The sequence below is a fragment of the Natator depressus genome, chromosome 4 (genome assembly GCF_965152275.1).
Source record: "Natator depressus isolate rNatDep1 chromosome 4, rNatDep2.hap1, whole genome shotgun sequence".
Classification (NCBI taxonomy): Eukaryota; Metazoa; Chordata; order Testudines; family Cheloniidae; genus Natator; species Natator depressus.
In genome coordinates, this window is record NC_134237.1 from 4,404,156 (window position 1) to 4,422,127 (window position 17,972).

The 17,972-nt window shown below is 44.0% G+C and overlaps 1 long non-coding RNA gene across 1 annotated transcript in view; it reads left to right on the forward strand.

The window, feature by feature from the left end:
- Positions 1-775: 775 nt before the first annotated feature.
- Positions 776-17,972, forward strand: part of LOC141985714 (uncharacterized) — an 81,413-nt gene continuing 64,216 nt past the window's right edge. The window contains exon 1 of the long non-coding RNA XR_012638997.1: positions 776-938. This is a non-coding gene — a long non-coding RNA (uncharacterized LOC141985714). The remainder of the gene's footprint in view (positions 939-17,972) is intronic.

Genomic DNA, 17,972 nt, shown 5'->3' on the forward strand with positions numbered 1-17,972 from the left:
GACTTCTGGGCTTCCAGAGCCTGGGCTCTAGCTCTGCAAGGTGGGAGGGTCCCAGAGCTTGGGCTGCAGCCTGCGCCCAGATGTCTACCCTGCAATTAAACAGCCCCACAGCCCAGCACCCATAGCCTGAGTCAGGGGACAAGGGCCAGCCATGGGTTCTTATTTGCAGTGTAGACATACCTTAGAGAGTTAGGCAGCAGCTGAACAAGGGGATGCCAGTTGTGCCTAAATGCTGGACTTAGGTGCCTAAAGTGGGAGTTACACACTAAGGTGCCCTTGTGAATCTCACCCCTGCGGACTCTGCAGTAGTAGCAGTGAACATTTATATGATGGCAATGGGCAATGCCCCCTCTTGGGATTGGAGTCACAGCAGGGAATTCAAGATCTGAGCTCCCATTTGTGCAAGGGAGAACTTGCATGCGTAACTCCCATGCAAAGTAGATTGATGGAGAAACAGTTGCCCTGATCTGTGCTGAAATAACCTGTGGGATATCTATTCTGTATAGTTAATGGGAAATTTGCTTGCAGGCAGCCAACATGGCTTTTGTAGCAGGAACATGTTATTAGAAGCCATTTAAAAAAGCAATCAACTAAAAAAAGGTAGAACTAACAAAAAAAATCCAATAATTAGAAACCAATAATTAGACCAACTTCAAGTGCAATGTCTTAATTGCAACTGTTTGACGCTGTCACCATGGTAAATGGGCAAAGGGAGTGCGCAGAAGGAACTGATAAAGGGAAAGGGAACTCCAGCAGTGCTCTCTTTTTCTAGGTGCAATTCTAATTCTTCTGAGACCGATTCATCATTCGCTGCCTTTCACTGAAGGCTTTCAAGAATCATGTACTTCCCAGTGGGCAACGATGCAAACAACATCCCTTGTCTCCCACTTTGTGACTGCTGACTACAGATCAACACAGCAAGAGTGGAACAATTACTAGTAAGTAACTTAAGTTTTACACAATGCCTTCTAAATATTTTCTTTAACTGACATGTTCTAGGCATGGAGAAATGGCTCATTCATCCATCAGCACAAGGAGTTGCCCTTTGGCAAGGGAGAAAGTCTTTGGGAATCTGATGTGTTAGCAATGAAAACAAGAGCTCTCAAATAAATGTTTAACTGCGGGAGGACCCGAGTATCTGTTTCCAAGGCTTTAAAGTTTCCATATACAGACTGAGCCTCTTTGTGATGGAGCAGGTTTTTAATCATTACGGAAAAGAGAGAATTTATGAACAAGAACACCAGGAAAATAAACTGCAGCTGCTTTCCCTTAAAATCAATAGGAAAGCAAAGGGAGAAAGGACAGTTTGATTTTCTGCCACGCTGTTTTTATACAACTACTTGAACAATTCAGTTTCTTTGATTTTTCACTTAACTTATTATGCCCCACTTTTATTTAAATGAACCTGCCTATAAGGGGCAGCTGTTTAAAGAAAAAAGACCTTTGGCAAAGCCTTTGGGAGGAACTCTTCCAGTAACAAAATCGCAATTGATGTTCAAATGCAGCAGTCCAGCAGTTGCTAAGTGTCCACAGTCTCATCGCTTCTAGGTGTGCCATTGTTCAGTGCTGAGCTGGACTTGCTGGTAAGAAATGAGAACCAACACACCATGTTGCAATCACCATTTTTATTTAGCCCGTGTTTGTTGAACTAAATGTATACCCATCTATCTATCTCTCTAAAATTTTGCTAAGTGATCCAAAGGCAAGTTAACAGTGAAAGTTGTTAATAAGTGAAACAATTTACCAAAGGATGTGGTAGATTCTCCTAAATCAAGTCTCTCTAAAAATAGCATCTAGCTCTTGAGGCTATGAACTGGATGCAGGAATCACTGGGTGAAATTCTATCCTCTGTGTTATGCAGGAGGTCAGACGAGATGATCCAGTTCCTTCTGGCCTTAAAGTCTTTCAGCTGATGGAGCAACAGCAGTGATTTCAATGGAGTTTGGATCTGGCTCTGGAGGAATATCTCTAGTATTGCTAAGCTATCCTGCAATAATGTATATGTGAAATCTTGGTCCTGTTGAAGTTAATGGAGAATTCTGCCATTGATTTAAATGGTGCCAGGATTTTACCTAATGAATCTAGTGTTTAAGATAGAAGCAGGGACACAGCAGCGGGTAGAGATGAAAGGATCAGAGGCAGTTACACTATAATGGATTTCAGTGAGAGATCCTGGGCTTGTGTGACCATTTGCCCTGCACGATTTGTAGCGATTTACACCAGCACTGGGTGGATGTAGAGCATCATCATTTTGATATGGTAATGTTTTATTCCCACTGTGTGCTGGTATAAATAAGTGTGCCGCGGAGGTGCAATGGAGACCTGGGCACCAAATCTATACAAGAAATATCCTTAGAAGAAAATAGATTTGTCTCACTGTACAGTTAACAGAAGTAGCCATTATTTTTTTCCGTTTTATACAAAGAAACATTATTGTATGAATATTTCTAATTGGTTTCTTGCTTTTAAACTATTTCAGGGAATACATTGTTCATTAGTGTGTGATAATGTATTGGTTAGTTGTAGAGAATAGGGTTAGGCTCTATTGTCTGTGAGCATTTTTAACCAACACCTCTTCTTTGCTTGGCCTTTGAACTAGTGATAGGTGGATCTTTTGTTTCTTAAATTAGACCAAAAGAGACAAAGGAAATAGGGGTGGGGAAGAGAGAGGAAGTTGGAAGTCTGGAGAAGATGTGTATCTAGCAGATGTGTTTACTTAAAAGTGTTTGCAGTGTGAAGTGTGTCCTTATGGGAAAGGCAAGAGTTAACTAAGTTCATCGTATCATGTATTATTGCTTGCAGGTTTCTAATGATCAATCTATCAAGGATCTTAAAGACAGAATCATGAAAATATACAAAACACAACAAAGGGAGCTGAAGAGAAACAAAGAGCCAGGAAAGATTTCATACAGATAAACTCTCCTTCTCATTGTTAAATGCATTTCCTTAATTTTTCCTACCATATAATTTTTTTCAGTTATGTTTTTATCTCAGATTATAACAATTTATCTTTTTTCTTCCTCATCCCTTATAATGGAGGTTGACAGGGTACCATTATGGGCCCAATCCTGCTGTCTTTACTCATGTCAATGGCAGCTTTGTCTCCAGAATTGGGCCCTGTGGATTTTTTCAAAAACAAACTGACTGTGACTCTAGCAATGAAAGGAATGACACTAGCTAGGACATGGCCAATGTTGAGAAAATATTTGTTTATGCCTTTGCATGATGAATAGGCTAAGGGGAAATTTTCAATGCTTGGGGATTGACTCTGACCTTTGCTCCGTAAAAGTGAATATTCCCCCAGAATAGCTGTGGTCCCTCTGGGCAGCGGAAGAGCCGTACAGCTTCTGGACTGCATTGCTCTCTTTGTTTTGGCAGTTTCAGGCTTGAGTTTCAGAGTTTGTGGTTGTCAGCAATGCTTTCCTATTTACACTGGTGGTAAACATGCATTAACCATGATTATGGATGAGTTTTGACTTGCTGTATGAATTATTCATCCACCATGTATGTTGTTCTGCCTATCCATTCCGTGGCCGGCTCCTTGACTGTTTATCAGGAGTGACAAACAGCAGATGAGGAGAGCGACTAAGATTAGCATTGTCTGAAAAGTGTCAAAACCTTTGGATGAATCTGTAGGGCCCATATGGTTTTTGCCTCTCTCTGATCTATCTGTAGGACTGTCCCTCTCTCAACTCACCTAGTAACACTATGGACCTGATCAGTCCAAGCTGCTGCAACATTCTGCCGTTAACAGTGCAGCATGTTGTGGCAGTTGGCATGCATTGCAGTCAAGGGACATAAACTAGCTTTTCTGCAGTAACATGCCACAGGCTGGGTGGCATCCTTCAGCTGAGCAGTCAGTTTATGATATGCCTTTCACTTCACCGAGCACTATGCCTGGCGACGCTGCACTGCTCTCTTTCATAGAGTCAGTTTCCATACTGTTGTCCCGGCTCCTTCATGGTATTCTTAGATTTTTGAAGGCCAAACGGTCATCTTAACTGACCTACTCCATAACAGAGGCCAAAGAATTTCCCCTGGTGATTCCTGTATATATTGTGAAACACCTACAACAAAGAATATTCCACACTTTTACAGTAATAACTTGTATTAAATTACACTTGGCTTGTTTAGTAAATGGAAATATTTTCAATACAGATAAAATCTATATATACAGCTGCATTTAATCTATTGATTTACTGACCCACATTTCTTTTGGAGAAGGCAACCTGTTCTGGATTAAGCATTCAGAACTAGGAATGTGATAGCGAACAGGGTGTGTACACCTCATGGAGAACAATCCTCAAAATGCGGCGATGGAATCCCTCCCACATAATGCTGCTATACACACAGATCTGTCAAAATAAACACAGCAATATACCACACCATATCAGTTATCCGTTATACAGTTCACCTACCTCCCTGGGTTATTTTGTTTTGTTCACAATGGACAGTATCAACCCCTAAATCTGGTGTTAGCATTGTTTAGCACATGATTCGTTCAGTCTAGATACTTGTTCTGCTTAGAAACCAACAGCACAGAGTATTTTGCAACTTTTTTGCAGCACGATTCCTCACTGGAATCACACCAGCCATCTCTATGCCTCTTCAAGCAGCAGCACACTAACCGGGATTATCAGACGGATTCTTCTCTCATTTATATCAATGGTGTTGATCCTCATTTAAACCAGAGTAAGAAGGAGAATCAAGCCCATTGCTTCTTTTGGCTTCTGCAATAGGAACAGATAGAGAGACCTTTTTGCCAATACCAATGCATTTAATACTTGAGCTTGTCGAACTCTTGGAAATCAGCTGCTGAGCTATGTGATTCGCTATCCTTTAACTTGAACTCCAACAGTCAGGCTATGCTGTATGTATCTCCTGGAAACACTAGGGTGCTGCTGGCACATTGGTTTTCATGCTAAAAAGCACCCTTCCTTATGTTTTCACACTGCAAAGCTGCTCCTGCAAAGCACGGAGACAGAGGATGTATCACTTGTGTCATCATAAAGCTACACCTTTTTACTACCTGTATCCCAGAACCCAAGCACCCAAAAGCATACCTACAGGTTCTGCACCGAACGGAGCAGGCTGCTGAGGTGCAGCCATGTGAAAACTCTCAGGGAGACCAGCCAGGTTAGAATTTGTGCTTTTTAGATCATTCTCTTCACTATGTGCTTCACAGTATAATTGATACCATACAAAGAAGTCCCCATTTTAAAAATAAATCCCTTCAACCTTTCTTTTTATTTTAAACACCCACAATATTACATAAACATTTTCTAGAGGTGAGGCTTTAACTAGGCTTGGAAATCTATTTTACAGAGATGAAATCTACTTTTACAGTGAGATATACTGCCTGTGCTTAACCCTTTGCCTCCAAGGAGGCTTACACAACACATCACTTTCCCTCTTCCTGCGGCTGAGATGTCTCGCTGGGGTAGTGCTGCCTCTGGGCTCACCTAGGAATGGATTTAGTGGCAGACCTCTTTGCCTAATGCCAAGTGAAAAGATTAAGTGTGAAAGCAGGAAGAGTGAGATGCTGCTAATGGCTTTTTGCTCCCAGGATCTATCTGTGAGCTCTCTCCTTTGTCATTGAGAAAGGTACGGGGGAAGTGAGAAATTGTCAATTAACAATGTCAATGGAGCAGCAGCGGATGATATAGGCAAAACGGTCATATTTGCTGATCCTGAGTGGTGCTGGACTTCTGCAGCTTGTAGGAAAACCCGTGGGATTTGCAGCTGCTCAACTTCTCTCAAGATTTGACCCTAAAGGAAGGGTCGTGGGAAAAATGACTGCTTCATCTTCAGTATTGATATAGTAACAGATGATTTATCTTTTGCTGTTTGCCATTTTCTAGACAAGCTGTATGAAATCAAATGCCTGATAGGCTAACTAAAATTGCAAGAGCTGACATCTTTATTTTGTGTATGTGTAAGCGGTGGAATAGTCCCGCTCTCGTGGGGAACTTTCCTGGCTTCTGCACGACCCCGGTGAAGTGGGCTAGCGAAAGGATCTGAGTCCTCGCTCCCACTTCCTTTACCCAGTGGTCTCCCTGCCCTTGAGGACTCCCCTTCCAATCTCCTGTCTGGCAGAGTCCTTGTAACCCCAACAAGTCTGGGCCCAGGATTCCTGGGGGGCTCGACCCCAACCCTGCTACGGTCACCTAGGACAGGGTCTAGGGTGTCCCCACCCTGGGGGGCGCTCTCTGCCCTGGGCAATTCTCTGACCCACTGACCATTACATACAAGTTAAAGCAAATGCAAGTTATTTAATCAACAATTAATTTTAAAAAGAATAAGGAATAATGGGAAAGGTTAAAGGAAACACATCAACCCACTCTGTGGCAGGGAACATCACAAACAGTGTCTCTGGAAAGTCCGGGCAGTTCACAGTCTGTTCCTTGTAAGTCCCAGGCCTGCTGCTCCAGCCCTGGCTGTGCTGCAGGGATGCTGTGGGTTGGACACGTGCTCTGGTGGTGGCCACACGCTCTCAGGCTCCAAGTGGTAGGACCCCTCTTCCCAGTGTCGCCCCCGCCCTGTCGGGGTTACGATCCAAGCCTCGCCTGCAGAGCCCCTTGGCTGAGGTGTCTCCCTGTGCTGGGCCCGCTGCCCAGGGTCCCCCTCGCTCTCCCCAGCTGCTCACTGCACCCAGCTCCGGACGCTCCAGCCCCAACTGCACCACTCTGTCTCTGCACCGCTGCTGCTCTGCCTCCAGCCCACTGGGCTGCTTCTTTGGCCCCTCTGCCTCTGGTTGCTGCAGCTCTCCTCCCAGGACAGGTCTGCTCTGCCGGCTGCTTGTGTGACTCTGCTCCCAGCACTGACCTGCTTCCTGGGCTGCTTTTCTGGCCCCTCTGGCTCTGGTTGCTGCAGCTCTGCTCCCAGGGCAAGTCTGCTCTCTCTGCACTGTGCCTCTGGCTTTGGGGCTGCAGCTCTGCTCCCAGGACAGGGTCTGCTCTCTCTGGATCTGGCACGGCTCTGCTCCCCAGCTCAGCTCGGGCCCCTGCTTTCCCTTTAGCTCTGCCCCACTCTGTCTGACCCAGGCAAATCCAGCTCACATGGAGGACGGAACCTCCCAGGCTTCCTGACTCCCTGATTAGCCTGCCCGCCCTGTCATTCAGGCTGACCTGGAGCATTGGCCTCTCCCCATTGTTCCTGGGGGCTGTCAGTCTCAGGGTCATGATTCCCCATCGACCCTGCCCCCTTTCAGTACTGGAAGCTGGCAACTAAAGCACCGCTCCGGTGACTGTTAGTAGAGGGCCGACAGTCCCCCCTGACATCTGGCAGCCGTTTTGCATTACTATGTTGGAACTACAGCAGCATGAAGACCAATCAGTATTTCTTCTGCACTCAATGGCAATGCATGTTTGTTGCCATCAATTAGACGTACCTGTTCCTGTAATGTCCCTTGTTCCAGGCAGGGCATTAGTGACCTTGTACAGACAGTCACAGGAGCGTGCGGTGTAGTCGCATACACAGTGGCAGTAGTTTTTAATTAAATGAAAAAGCCTCTATTGCCAGGCTGTGATGAATATAGCTTTTTTTTCTTTGATTGTACATTAGTTGAAACCCTACAGGAGTCAGAAGCGGTTTGTACACACGCTCTCTCCCTGGTGCACTCAGAAAGCAGAGTTCTTTTACACACCATGTTATGCATTTCTCTACAGCTCAGTTCAGACAAAAATAATCAGTGCAGCTCACACGAAAAGAGGATGGTGTGATTGCTCACTGCTGACCACCGCATGGCAGCCAAGTCAAATGTAAACCTTGAAAGCCTGCCTCCAGGTGCCCTAGGTAAAGAGGGTTGAACAGATTCCCACAGCACGATTTTCGATGGCCAAACGCTGCTCCGGTGTGAAATCAAAAAATTTCAGACGGGGTGCCGGAATTCTGTCTGATCCTGGTGAAGAGCATGTGATTAGATGGAGGTTCCTTATGGCTTTGCACCGTGCACATTCATTCAGGATTTAACCAGAATCTGGCATATTGAGTTATTATTCTTTGTTTTATTGAGAAGTACAATCTCCGCTTTTCTGGGCTCCCTCCTCCACTTTTCCGCTCTGCCCTCCTCATGACAAAGCAGAATCCCACCTTCAGCTTACTATATTGCTTAGCACAATGAACTTCTCCCTTCTTGTTGACCCCCACAAAAAGTAGGCAGAGGGCACTGCCAGCAGGAAGAAGCATGTCAATTTCTTCAAGAAGAAAAGGAGTATTTGTGGCACCTTAGAGACTAACCAATTTATTTGAGCATATTCTCTAAGGTGCCACAAGTACTCCTTTTCTTTTTGCGAATACAGACTAACACGGCTCTTACTCTGAAATTTCTTCAAGGAGACACTGAGAGGGCTTTTTACAGTGTCAGAGGGCCTGTTAAATTGCCTTTTCCTTTGCCATTCTAGTCTACCGATGTCCTACTTCGGTATCCCAGATGAGTCACACAAACAGTGGGAGATAATTATCTCAATGAAATAAGGAGTCCCTCTAGTAAGGTGTTTTCACTTTACTTCTGTTCTTCTATGCTTTAATCAGTCTGTAGTGGCTTACAAAGGGGAACTGCAGGCATCAGACTTGTGTACTTGGCTAACTGAGCTATACATTCCTCCTGTTCTGATTACACAACATCCTAATTACACTTATAGGAGCTCCTGACTTGACCATGGTCCTGCAAAGCTAATCAATCCCCAGATTGGAAGTCAAAAAGGATTTTCTGGGACATGCACCAATGTATCTGCATTATCTTCTCTAATGCTTGTACATGAGAATTCTCATCGTATATTTCAACATAGCCAGCCCTGAAATCTATACTAAACTCAGGTTCGTAGTGAATTTAATAAAATCACAGGACTGGAAGGTCCTCAAGAGGCCATGTAGTCTTGAGGATTAATTATACCTAGACCGTCATGGCCAGGTGTTGGTCTAATCTGTTCTAAAAAAACCTCCAATGATAGGGATATATATTACACAATTGAAAAAAAACAATCAACCCACAAATGCATTTGTGGAACAAAAGGACTCAGTCATACCACTGTTAAGTCTGTTTCTTGTTTCACCCCTGCCCCTTTGTCTGTTTAGGGCCAGACCGTGCCTTTAGGCCTAACCTCAAGAGGCTGCATCATCTGCAGGGTAGCCCCAGAGGCTTTCTGCCTCAAAGACACTTCTGTGACTTCTGGGTCACAATGCATCCCTTCCTTCCTTCTCACTTGTTGGGATAGTAGTTAGCTGCTGACTTATACCACTATTCCATCCCTACACCACCCAGCTACCTTGGCCAACAAGCAGAGGGTGCGTGTATGTAGAACCAATGCCTTGCCCATTTCCCACCTCTGTGTTCCAGGCAGGTGAGAAGAAACAAGTCCTGCTTACGTTTGGGGTATGCCTACAAGGCAATAAAACATCCGTGGCTGACCCGTGTCAGCTGACTCAGGCTTGGGCTGCAAGGCTATACACGATCGTTCCCCTCTATTCGACATTGGTGAGGCCTCATCTGGAGTACTGTGTCCAGTTTTGGGCCCCACACTACAAGAAGGAGGTGGAAAAATTGGAAAGAGTCCAGCAGAGGGCAACAAAAATGATTAGGGGACTGGAACACATGACTTATGAGGAGAGGCTGAGGGAACTGGGATTGTTTAGTCTGCGGAAGAGAACAATGAGGGGGGATTTGATAGCTGCTTTCAACTACCTGAAAGGGGGTTCCAAAGAGGATGGATCTAGACTGTTCTCAGTGGTAGCAGATGACAGAACAAGGAGTAATGGTCTCAAGTTGTAGTGGGGGAGGTTTAGGTTGGATATTAGGAAAAACTTTTTCACTAAGAGGGTGGTGAAACACTGGAATGCGTTACCTAGGGAGGTGGTGGAATCTCCTTCCTTAGATATTTTTAAGGTCAGGCTTAACAAAGCCCTGGCTGGGATGATTTAGTTGGGGATTGGTCCTGCTTTGAGCAGGGGGTTGGACTAGATGACCTCCTGAGGTCCCTTCCAACCCTGATATTCTATGATTTCAGTGTAGACGTTTGGGCTTGGACTGAAGCCCGAGCTCTGGGACTCTCCCCCTTTGTGGGGTCCCAAAGCAATTTTATAGCCCGGCTACCTGAGCCTCGTGAGCCTAACATGGGACAGCCACGGGTGCTTTATTGCCGTGCAGGCACACCCTTACGGACCTGAACCCAAGGTCAGCCTTAATTATGGAGCTTCCTGACTTCTGAGTACTTTGCTTTGGAACATTCACATTCTTTTAACAGAGCTGTTGAAATGGAATGTCCTAGCTCTCGTTTTAAAGGATGAGGACACGCACAAACTGAGGGACTGTTTGCTGGAGAACAGGAGAATGCTGTGTCCCAGGTGCATATCCTTGTCCAGGATCCTCTTTGCAGTCTTTCCTCCCCTACCACTCTGACTCCTCATCTTATCTATGGCTACCACTTGGCCAAAATTCCCCAGCAGAAAGAACCCTTTTAAGGCAGATTTGGGGCTGACTTTGAAATTCTCTGGGCTTTATGGTTCTAGTTCTATTCCTATTGACTTCAGTGGTTCATATGGAACAGATTCATTTAGATGGCAGTCAACATATTCCGAACCTTAGACATTTTGAAGCTGATCTTTTTCTCACTGAAGTCAATGGCAAAATTCCCTTTGACCTCAATGGAAGCAGAATGAGATCCTTACCGGAGGAGACATATTCCCTTCCCAGAATCACTGTAAAGGTTCCTTTTGGGTGTCTGATTTTATAAATCCATGTTAAACTCCTCATTTTATTGGTATTACTCCATCTTTCATTGTAGGTGATTTTAATGAGTTGATTATTTCATAATACTACAAGGAAGGCCTGTGATATCATCCCAGATAATTATCAATATTATGCCAAATATGTATGATGAATTAAAACTGTTTAAAGCCATAGCAAGGCTTCGTTGTTATGGGCATAATTTGTAATCCTCATTACAGAATAATTGCTTCTTAGCAGGAGTAAGGCAAATGTAATCCTTCCTTCATGTCACTGGAAATTTGATTTCCCCTTGGTGCTCTATCGGTTCATTTGGCTCTCAGCCTCAAAAGCCTATTGCAGAAGTGGGGCAGTAAGTAGTATAAGAGGAAGAATGGTTATATGACCCACGCTTTCTATGATATGCAAACTGATAATGCAAAGTGCAGTATTCCAATTGGAATGCAATAAAATCTGCCAGGGGAGAGTTGCACACCAGGATCCCAGACTCGGTGCTCTGAAGCAGTCAGTGCCTCACTTGACAAGAAGTTGGTTTTCACACATCCATAACACAGGGCCCACTGAGTGCCCAATGGAGTCACAGTGCCACTTCAGGTTCTGTCGAACTGAATTCATGCCACATGGGTGACACGAACGAAGAGCCTCTCCAATCTTGGCCTCTTGAGGCTAAAGATTTCGAAGACTTCCACGGTGGTTTCAAAGCTGAATTACAGGCAACAGTGAAAGCGACCAGCAGCACTGTTAGGTACTTTGCCTGGGACTCAACACCTCTTTGTGACCCTTGTCAGGGAATCCCACAGCTGAACCAGTCCCACTAAGTTCCAGGACATCATGCCTGATGAAGAACACTGTCCAGCCAGCCTTGGATCAACAAATATAGCTGCTGGGCTACCTACTGCAAGTGTCTAAAGCAAACGGGGGGGGGGGGGCAAAAAGAAGATAAAGACCAGGGTTCAGCTGTACAAAAGCCCAGCACGTAGAAGGACTCAGACCCACAGATGCAATGACAGCCACCAGCCAGGAGTCCCCATGTGATGACTGACCCAGGCAGAATCGACTGCAAATGGAAACAGAAGCAGAGTTATTTTAGACAATAGGGGTTGCAAGGCTTGGCGCCTCAATATGGCAAATGAAGCAGGCAGTGTTGACTGCCAATAAAGCTGATACATTACATCTGAGTGTGTGGTGTTGTTGGTTTTTTGCTAGGATTAAGACATGGAGAATTGTAAAGAGATGCAATGTGGTGAGTAAGGCATGAGAGCCAGTGGGATGGAGCCAGGTGGCCCCACAACCTGGAGCAGTTAGTTACAGCAATCCTTCACCAACCCCCAGTCAGAAGGGAACAGGCAGGGAAAATACTAGCCGACACTGTGCCAGCAAAGGGTGTATGGTAGGAGATGTGCCCAGCTGGAATCAGTAACATTAGAACTCTAAGAACTGGCTTTTCCTGAGTTCATGGGGACACAAAACAAAGGCAAATTTGTTAGGGGTCTCTAGACCAATCCTGGACTTGGCCAGGTCATGAACACCACCAGAAGAACTTTCCTCACTCTGATTCCATTCCTACCTGACATTAGGAAGTCTTCTGCAGAGACACACAAACCAAACCAAATGTTTGAAATTCTGATAATGGCTCAGGTTCAATTCTGTCTGAATTCTGAAAGATGGATTTTGGGACATTCCTTTTGTATCCAAATCATTTTGCTCACCCCGAAAAACAACATATCCTTTGGATTACTATATATAATATAAAATATTAGTGGAAAGGACCTTATAAAGAAAACATGATTCCTGCGCTGGGAAAATAAGAGGCAACTGTATGATGGAATTTTGATTTAGAATATAATACACTTATTTTACTGTAAACATCTGAGTTCGTCCCAGTGGAAAGTTAATATCTGCATCACAGCATAGGTCTCTTCAAGTACAATACACCAGAGACTAAAATAATTCCATTTCATTTTGTAGTTAAATACCAAAAAATAAAGTGTTTTACAAACGCTAGGGATCATGAATAGGCACTTGACTTTTATGGGGAAAAAATACTGTAAGACTAGAAAGCTACATTTTCAGACTTTAGGCTATTTTTACTGTACTTCTCAATTGAAAGTTAACCTCAAAGTGTACAATAACTCCTACCTTCAGTGGCTGGTGGAAGTCTGAATTCCCAATGAACACTAACTAAGCCAAAACAAGCCTTAAAACTACTGTTTCAACCACCCAAGATTAGGGGCAGCAAAGTCCTAACAAAGAATGTATAAATGGTTTTATTATATTATCATTATTAACTTACTTTAAAATACACTGACAGTCAAGAGACATTCATACCAATTATTTCCGCATAGAAAAAAGCACTAATTCTTCCAGAATCTTTCCACAGTGAGGGCTGGGCTTCCAATGGCATCACCATTCACTGTGGCATACAGGATAAACCTCGTCCTCTACAGAATGTGAGGACAGACTGCAGTGGAGTGCTGATGTTTGAGGGGTAAACTCTTTGGCCATATCTGTGTTCATCTGTTTCTAATGTGAGAGTAGCAGATTTTTAGCTTATGCATAGGAGTGGCATAAGGTAAATGGAGAATTAGGGATAGAGAAGAGAGAACTGGAATGAGATGCCTAATTCTCCTCACACGGTGCTGATAGTTTGCCTCTTGATCTTTTCAGAATATACTTTTGCTTTGGGCTGTCAGATTTTTCTGGAAGTGGTGACCAACCTACACAATAGAATGGCTGGCTCCTAGCATGGCTTATGGACACATCCACCTAACGAGTCTGTTATGTTTGGGGATGCCCTGGAGTGGAAGATGGCAGCCTTCCTGGGGCCCACTCTGTTAAGTGCGAATTCACTATGAATACCATCAGCTCGGCGACCGAACATTGCTCAGCGATCTCCTGGTCATCAGAGCAGCACCTCAACAAGTCCTAGACTTAGAACTAATCTATGAACTAAAACAACAATCAACATTCCATTCAAGCCGCTGGCAATGTGGGCACAATCCAGACCTAACATTTGTGTCTAAAGATCAAAGTGGTAACACTCTCATCGTAACACGTCAAGTACTACTGGCATTTCCAAACAGCAAACACAGGCCTCTAATGATATACATAGGCATCAAAATTCCTGTGTTCTTTCTGAAACAAGTACCATGATGGAATTTTGCTAAAGCTGATTGTGATGCCTATAAGCAGACTATTCACAGGGCTCCTGAAAGTAGCAGGAAAGAAGAATATTTCCCGAGGCTTCCGGAAAAAGAACACTCCTGCAACTCTCTCATCCAGCAGGGAGTTGCTCTGGCAATACAATCAGACCAGGAGCTCTCAGACCGCAAAAGCTCTGCTACACTCCCTTTACACAGCAAGACACCAGCACTGGCTTGATTGCGTGCAAAACCTTGATTTTTCACATTCAAGTTGTAAAGCATGGACACTACCACGACATCTTGGGGCCGCTATCCCACAGAGTACTGGCCACCAAAACTCTGGCCAAACCAATAGCCTCCAAACTGGTGGAGAACACATAAGGACCACTTGATAAACACACAAGAAGAGAAGTGTACCAACAACTCTACCAAACATTTGCTTCAATCCCCCGAGGAGAACCTTTCACTGTCAGCATTGAGGAAGTAAAAGAAGGACTTGCCACAATGAAAAAAGGGAAGGCTGCAGGGCCTGATGGTATTCCACCAGAATTCTCCACCATCTCGGCCCCAAAGGACTCCAATGGCTAGCAACATTGTACTCTGCTACATTAAGGACAGTAAGGATCCCTGAAATATGGTGTGAGGCAATGGTAATTGCCATTCCAAAGCCTGGAAAGACCCCTGATGAAGCGGGAAGCTATTGGCCAATTTCTCTACTATATACAACCTATCATCCTCAAAAGAATACGCCCTTTTACTGAGTCAATTATCCCTGTTGAATAGGCACTCACAACTCACATTGAGGCTGGCTATTAAAAAAAACCTAAAGACTGGCACAGTATTTGTTGACCTGTCATCTGTGTATGATACTGTATGGATTAAGGGCCCGATGCTGAAACTTGCTAAAATTATACTTTGCTACCAAACATTTCACCTGATGTGGACCATGCTGAGTAACAGATGCCTGCAGGTGTACCTGGATAATAAGACGAGCTCACCCCATATCATAAACAACAGGCTACCACAGGGCTCTGAACTTGCATCAACCCTTTTAAATATTTACATAAGTCACATGCCTCCAGCTAAATCATGAAAATTCAGATATGCAGATGATCTTGCAATAACAATCCAAACATCAAACCTCCATGACATTGAGAGAACATTAACTGAGGACCTCCAAAATATGGAACAATATTTCCAGAAATGGAGGCTCAAACCAAACCCTGGAAAAACAATAGTAAGCGCATTTCATCTTGATAATAAGACTTCCAAAAACACACGGAAAGTAGCTTTCTATGGTAAAAATGTGCAATACGAATACAGTCCAACATATTTCAGGGTGAAACTCAACCACACCCTCTCCTTCCATGATCATCTTGAGAAGGTAGCCACAAAGATAAAAAAGAGAGCCAATATAATCCAGAATGGTGGGGGGCGGGGAGGGATAGCTCAGTGGTTTTTAGCATTGGCCTGCTAAAACCAGGGTTGTGAGTTCAATCCTTGAGGTGGCCATTTAGGGATCTGGGGCAAAAATTGGGGATTGGTCCTGCTTTGAACAGGGGGTTGGACTAGATGATCTCCTGAAGTCCCTTCCAACCCTGATATTCTATGATTCTATGAACTAGCAGGCACAACCTGGGGTGCATCAGCATCTGTGTTGCAAACATCTGCAATAGCACTTGTATGTTCAGTAGCTGAATATTGTGCACTGGTATGGAGCAGATGCAGCCACACATGACTTGTGGATACCCAGATAAATAGAGGGATGCAGTGTATCACAGGAACCCTTAAGTCAACTCCAACACAATGGCTACCTATTTTGTCTAACATTGCTTCCCTGCCGATACGCCGAACTGCTGCAACATTCTGCGAAGCTCAGTGAATCCAAGAAAACAGATGTCTTCCTATTCACCAAGACCTTGACAACGCCCACCCCTGCAATATCTTAAGTCCAGCAAGCCTTTCCGGGAACATTAATTTAGCCTCATGCAATCAGGTTATGATCAAAAGGAGGCTTGGAAAGCGGATTGGTCTAAATAAGCACCTTGTGCTAGATCCCACACAGAAGGTTCCTGGGTTTGACTTTCCATGGTAATCTAGATCAACTCTAAACCGAATTCGAACCAACCATGGCAGATGCGGATAGCTAAAACAAATGGAAAATCAAGGATGCCGCAGTATGCGAGTGTGTGTCCCCACGACAGACCATTGAACATATCACTACCTACTGCCCAATTTATAAATATCAAGGAGGCATCACTGCAATAAATTCTGCTACTGCTGATGCAGCCATTTGCCTCGATCAACTTCAGGTGAAATTGCAGTTGTGCTGCTCTACACCAGCCATATGAAAGAAGAAGGGGATGCCCCAAAGAGTCATCTCACCAAGTATCCTCCAAGCCTTGAGGTTGACCCAGTGTACAATAGTGTGATTGCAGTGCATAGGAGTCAGTTACACTAGGAAACATGCAGACTAAAAACTGTTCCACAGATTCATCTAAAAATGCAAATGCAAAAAGCAACTCTACTATTATTAGGCTTGGAAGAATTTGATTTTCATCAGTAAATGTCCGCAAACATCAATTTCACCATACACATACAAAAAAGACATTTCCATTGATGGGAATCAAAATTTGCAGAGAGGGAAACTAAGAAAAATGTGGTGAGAGAACTTATTAGAGTTTGATTTAAGATATATTTCCTTTGTATATTTTAATGTGCGACTTTGACAATTTGAATCCCTGCTGGGCCTGATCCGGAGCAAGGATTTGAACCTGCATATCCCAGGCCTCTAGCTACTGAACTACTGATTGTTCTGGGTGGGTGTTTCTCTCTTTTTGTCTTGTTTTTTCTGAAAAAATTCAAAATATCTCATTTTTATCCAGGTGAGGAACAAAACCAAATTCTGGAACCTTCGTTTTTTTGGTTTTTTTTTTTTGGTTTTTTTTTTGCTAAGTGGAATTCTTGTTTTCCAGCCAGCCCTGATTACTGATCCATTAGGTCCTTTCCTGATCTCTGCACCATGAAAAACAAGCCTCAACTTTCCGTCCAGTGTTTCCCTGATGATCAACATCTCAGATGCTCAGGTGATCACAGAGAAATGTCCAGTTGGTTGTGTGAAGTCATGGGTGTGATTCTGCCATCTCCCAATCAATTACAGTCAAGCTATTAGAGCACAGATATAAATGATAATTGTTGCTCACAGATGTGTTGATAAAGGCATAAAATGAGAAGCAAAAGCATTTAGGAAGAAAGAATGTGTGTCTGATGTATATGAAAATGCGCATCCCTATTTCTCAGCAATGAAACACTGGACAGCTGAAGCCTATAATTTATGTCTAATCTCAGTTTCATTTGCTTCACTGACAGCTATATGGTAATAAATGGTGCATATAGACTCAGTAATGGGATAAAGAGTACATTCCATGCCCACCTCCTCAGTAGCCATGCTATGGGAAAAATAACAGCACAAGCATCTCTTCAATGATTGGTGCTCACACCACAGGCTCCCAAGAGGCTCCTGCCCCACCCCGCCAGGCTGCTGGAGTTGGACAGCCCTTCACTCTTCAAGCCAGGCACTGCTGTAGCATCGTCTGTTTTTTTCACAGAGGGTCTGGAGCGCCCAGAAAATACTTTGGAGGTCATTATTATTTCCATCATTGATCTGTGTGATGGTCGCACGCAGACACTCCAGTCAGGATAGGCAGCCTGCTGTGCCAGAAGCTGTACAAACACACAGCAAGAGACAATTCCTGCCCTGAAGAGTTTGCAATCAATATGAAGAGAAACATGGCGTGAGTGTAGCAAGTGGTGGAAGGGAGATGAGAGTCACAGTAATAGGAACTCAAGGTGGTATAGACCAGACCTGTGAATAATTTGCCGGTTCTCAGCCAGGGAATTGTGACTCTGGATTTTTCTTTAAGATAAACAGAAGACATTAATGAGCCACATGCCGAGCCACTAGCAGTTTATTTTAAACATTTCTGCAGAGGTGGGACTTGAGAATGGAAGTGAAGGACATAGTAATGGCTTAATGGATAGGTTGGAGGACAGCATTGTATACGGAAGAAGCAGTATGGAAGAAGGCACAGAGGGTGTTTGTGGGA